Source organism: Harmonia axyridis, chromosome 3 (assembly GCF_914767665.1).
Source record: "Harmonia axyridis chromosome 3, icHarAxyr1.1, whole genome shotgun sequence".
Classification (NCBI taxonomy): Eukaryota; Metazoa; Arthropoda; class Insecta; order Coleoptera; family Coccinellidae; genus Harmonia; species Harmonia axyridis.
Genome location: NC_059503.1, coordinates 21834228 through 21840420, shown reverse-complemented (window position 1 = coordinate 21840420; position 6193 = coordinate 21834228).

Genomic DNA, 6193 nt, shown 5'->3' with positions numbered 1-6193 from the left:
ACAGATATGACAAAACTATACAAGAAACCAAAAAGTGTACCAAACCAAAGTTAAACATTTTCCTAAACTACCAGTGGTCCACCAAAATGAACAGAAGCGAGCACTGTTCCAGAAAAAAAATTCAGCCTGTAAATTTGTAATCAAAATTAGCATATGACTTGATAAAAACTTTAATTTGGAATATCGATTTCGAATTAAGTTGAATATATCTTGTTTAGTTGAATATATCTTGTTAAGTTGAGTATATCTTGTTAAGTTGAATATACAATTAAGGGAAGGTGCTATGAGATAATACTTGAAAAATATAGTCAGATCTCTTACTATGTGAATGTGGTGATTTGTACTGAAAACTTTGTGCTTGTGAAAGTTAAAATGAGATGATATACAGAGTGATAATAATTAATATTCAAACATTAACTACAAATAATGGCCAAAAACGTTCTTATTTCATATGGCACACTCTGTATTTTTATATCTTATTGAACGTAAAAATTGATTTCAAAACAATTAATTTTTTAATTAAGTTTTAATACAAATAAACCTTATTGTTTTTCAGCTATTATTTTTCGGCCATTTTTGATAGTTAATGATTGAATATTAATTATGATCACTCTCTATAATCCGGAAAATAGAATTCTGGGTAATGTAAGCCAACATGAGATCTGGCGAAGAAGATTTGTGGTTAGAGGTTAAACATTTTTTCGTTGCAACAACAACAAACACATATAAACGAACTATTCATAGGCAGAACATTGAGCAGGTTTATACATGTTCAAGAATAACTAGCAGAAGGTATATATTTCATAATAGCCAAATATCAATGTACAATATTTAAGTAATAACATTGACAATTCAACATATTCTTTAAATGAACAACTTGAATCTGGGCTGCATAATAGAATATGGGTTCTCCTCCGATGTAATTAATAAAATTTTCATAGAGAACCACGTCATACCGACAAGGTACGTATCTATGCTTATTGCCTGCAATCATGGAGACATAATAAAATGATATTCCATTCGAAGAATTAACTGAAATAAAGTAGGTATTTATCAGCTGATTAAATAACAGAAATGACGTAGAATAGCAAAATCAACAAGGCAACAGTGGCCGAATAATAACCACCATCAGTGGATTCTGAAACCCTCGAGAGATCATGAATATGGCTGCAAAAATATGCCTGAAGAAATATTCGAGGGATCATTTATTGATCGTTGGTGATTATATTATAATATAAAATTACGGAGGCAATCTAATAAGAAAATAAAAAAAAATAAACGAGCTCATTTAGTCATTTACTATGGATAGCATGTTTTCAGATCCGTACATGAAAGAAAAAGTTTAACAAGAATGTCTACAGTGAAGATTGCAAGGATCCTCATCTGTCAGACCGTTTTGCCTAAATTTTCACATTCCCATACACTCACTATAATCCTGAAACAAAAGATTTTAAAACAATTAACCAATGAGAATAAAACGGAATGTGAATGACTGAGGCTCAATACAATATTTTTTTATAGGATAACTTTTTTTCATTCTTCTTTTCCCAAAAAAAATAAAAATAAAGAAATATAAACCATAGAAACGAATGAATGATTTGTTAAGCAAACTTGAAGCTGCGAAGATTATTGCGTATGTAAAAGGGCACGAAAACATTGAAAAACTCTGTAATACATTGAAAATTAGGACTGAAGAAAGCGATAATTCACTCTATAAGAAAAAAAATTCCAAACGAATTGCAGAAGCTGAGAATAAACTCAGGGTTATGTTGAAGTTGATAAAACAACAAACAGATAAGAAAAATAACCTAAATTCATCAGATGAAGAAACACAGCCGATAGAATGAATAAATACTTCTCTAATAGGAGAAGAAATAGAAGGAAGAAGTGGACCGATAATGCAAACATCAACTGATCTGCTTCACAGAAAATTTTGAATATGAAAACTCCATGATTGTGACTCAGGTCTATGAGGAGAACATGAAGAATAAATATGAAAAATACGGAATCATAATTGATACAGTAAAATGCATCATCCCATATGTAAAAACACCATTCTGTAAAATTCTAAATGTTTCAATCAAGAGGTTTTTCGAGCAGAACTTAAAATTGCAATAGTAATTGATCAAACACTAAGTTCCTTAAATAGTAGGTTTACGATAACGTTTTTTGTTTAAATTGTGATATTCTTAAATTAAATGAAAAATATCTATTAAAATGCTATCATGCTCTTCAACAAAAGCTAACTGATCAGGAAAAAAAGAGGCTGACGTGAAAGAAAATGATTTATTCATCAAGATAAAAGCCCTAAGATTGTTTTCATTATCTGAAGCCAAAATCTTCTTGAAATTCTACAATATATTTCCGCAAATAATCTTACTTCTTCTCTACCGAATCTTAGTATTGCCTCAAGAATCCTTCTCACTTTACCTGTGTCTGTTGCTTTTGGTAAGAGATCATTCACTAAATTAAAAATAATTGAAAACTTTTTGAAGTCTACCATGTCGTAAGAAAGATTTTCTGGATTGGCAATCTTAGATATAGAGCAAGAGATACTCGATAAAATTGATTGATTCTAAATTCTTAACAAAACAAAAAAAATTCCGATTATCAAGCAGTGCTTTTCTCCACCTCCCCCCTTTAAGGGGCGCCAAAATATGTTCCGCACGCGGACGTTGATGTCCCTTGCGGGGGCCTTGGCGGCAGTTAGTGAAATGGAATGAATGCAGATCTGAATCTATCAAAATAAAATGTGGTGTCCCCCAAAGATCAATTCTTGTCCAGTTTTTTTCATAATATAACATCTAGCAAGCGCTGTTGTTATGCCGATATGAGTGAAATGGACACTCAGAGGGTTTTCTGATGAATTCGGTCAAAACTCAGATATGCACAAACAAGGAGCCAACAGATTCATTATTATTATACTTGGGACTTGAAATACCACCATCAATAAAACAGGGTAAGCATATAGGCACTACATTGTAAAGTTACCACATATGGCATTTTACTCTGGAGATAATATTCAGGTGAACAAAAAGTTCCCATAAAGGAGTAGACTAACTTAAGGTTCATTAATCAAGTGACGATCACCGACAGCTGAAGGCAAGTATTCAACAGGAAGAGATACACATTACTACATTTTTTATACTTTCTTGTACCATAGTTATAATTCTCGGAAGATAATAATTATGAAACTCCATACGCAAGGATAAAGACAACGCAACAAAGTCCAACTCCTACATACCTGAAGCTTCATAATGAGGTTTTCAGAAATTAAAGAACATTAAGTCTGCCGGCATTCATTAGAGAGGTGAAAAATTCGCTTCTGCAAGAGTCTAAAGCTGTTGAATCACAAGATCTCAGAGGCCAATAATTGTGATCCTCTCTTCGAGAACTAACACGACCAACCGAAATAAACGACTTCCTTAACAATACATTCCAATACTGGTCATAAAAATTATTAATCATAGCTCGGTAGAGCAATCCATTCACCGCAACAGATGCAGCAGCCTCATTTTCGAATAAGTAAGGTCCAATCACACCACCAGCCCAAAAACCGCACCAATAAGTGATACGTTGAGGATGGAGAGGTTTTTCAACAATCATTTTTGAATTGTCCGACAATTCTGCTTATTAACGTAGCCAAGGTGAAAATGGGTCTCATCACTGAACTCCCAACAGCTCAAATTTTTCCATCAGTTTCACTAATACCGGCCGAGAAGGTGATTCACGACGACACAAAAGTGCTTTAGTTTTTTTTCCGAACTGTGTCTGCAAAATTTCCAGCATTTTTGTAGTGACTTTCAAGAATTTTAATGCGTGGTTGAAGCGTATATCGTGTCATTATTAGCAATAGCGTAGTTTTTTATTGTCTAATGTCAAATGATGACAGCTTCAAAAGTGATAGCTGACAGATATAGCAGGCTATTCAAAATGAAACCTCTTATTGGAAAACCCTTAAGTTCAGATACTCTGTCAATGTTCAATGATTCCTCGTTTTTCGCTTGATAAAATTTCAACGGAACCACTTTTATGATTGAATCCGAACCCAATATCAAATTTCATAAAGATCGGACTATTAGAAGGCCTGATATTCAGGTTCGGTGCATTCCGCATCTCGTGCATCAGTAATGCGCTTACTAAAATTCCTATGGAATCAATACTTATCCTATCAGAGTATTCATGCCAAATTTTATCAATTTTTGTAGAACAATTCAACCTGAATAGGCTCATCAAATCTTAACTAAACAGAAAAAGTACAAAATATAGTAAAGATGGTTAGTAGAACTTTAGCGTAAGTCGATATTCGGAAAGGCTGAAATTTCTATCAGGCCTTTCTCCACTTAATCCGAATACCTTTACTAAATTTCATCAAAATCTGGCCGGTAGAAGGTAGAAATCGAACGCAAGATATTGAAGTTCGGTGAATAACACCTTTACATATACGCAACACACACCATGCCGGATTTATTCTTCTTCTTTCTCAACCCGTTTTCATCTTCATCCACTCCTGGAGATAGGTCTCTTTCAAACATTTCCACGCCATGCAGGATACCCATACCAATTTCATGAAGAATTGAAAAACATTTTGCCAGTGAAACTTTTGAAGGCCAAACATTTTTTCCATACCGAAAGGGATCTATCTTCGGTATATTCGCAAGTAAATTTACAAAGTTCATTGATTAAAATAAATTAACTCGAAGGATTCTATAATAGCTCCTTTTCTAAAAGAAATACGAATATGGAAGTTTATATATTGATTTTATACGATTGAATGAATATATTCGCGAAAACTCCCGTTATTGAAATCACGTATTCAAGAGTACCTGAACCCTAACGAACGAGTTGCCATAAGGTCAGCTTTTTTGCTCTTGGCACTAAGCACTCAAGTTTGATGGACCCGCCTTTCATTGGGGTCTTCAACCTCAATCAGAGAGTAGGTACTAACTCCTGAAATAACTGTTGCCAAAATTTTCCATTTGGATATCTTGGGATTAATGTACTCACTTCCATTTGAAAGTGATCGCAAAGTTATCGGATTTTGCCGTGGATGATTCTTGAATCGTTCGATTCATTGAAATAATAATTTAAAACAAAAATTCAGTTCATCTTTTTTTGTTCGAAAATTCATAATATAAATAGAGCTTCTTTGAATTGAGCTATTCTGAACTACTTCATGTCATAGTAGAATTAATATTGCAGAAATAGGAGAGTGACGTACTTGAATGATAAAGAAAAACAAAAATCTTCAAAACTCATAATCTCATACAGCCATGAGGAAAGCACTGACTGAATTCAACAGCTTTTAAGCGCTCATCATGCGCCATCTCATCCTTGGAGATCACATAACTCTATATAGTTATGTATAGTTAGTATATATGTGATCTCCAAGAATACAATTGGCGGAAAAATGGCTAGCGCTCAAAAGATCCTGACCTGAGGTCTCCCCCTATCAGATGAACAATCCCGGAAGTATTGAGTACATATGCCTTTTTAATATTCTCCTTCAATTTCAATGTTCTATATGTTTATGGTTAACATGAACTAAGTACATGAAATTTTGCTGGGAATTGTCATTTTACATACAACTCCACATTTTTTTCTCGAGAGAATACATCAGTGGCGACGTACCAGGTTTCAAAAATAGGGGGCCTATAGGTAGCCGGATTTTTTTTTGGGGGAGCCAAAGTAAATCGAAATAATACGCGAAAACTGAAAGTTTTGTATTTTATATATACCTATCATAAATATAAACACTCTATCTGAATAAAAAACTCAACGCAGTCTGAAATATCAATTACTCACTTTTTTGTCAGAATACAAATGCGGAAATACTCAGGATGTCTCGTGTTTTTATAAATTTCTCCTTCTCCTTAGGTATCAAAATTCTGATCGGTGAATTCACATTGGAAATAATTTCTGGAATATCAGAGAAAACGCCTGAAGATCTAAAAAGCCGATCGTTATTAATTTTCGTTGAAGAAGCCGCAATTAACACAAACATTGATGTTAACGTTTGTCGATGAGATATCAAGAAGCCTAATAAAGTTCTAAAAAATTATGAGAATAAGGGTAAGTAGGGAATCGCATGGCGACGCTCGAAAATAATATTCATGAACTGATTGCGGCACCTTTGAACCTGTTTCATGTCGACGCCCGTTGGAACACAGCAATTGTTCCAGTTAATATTATT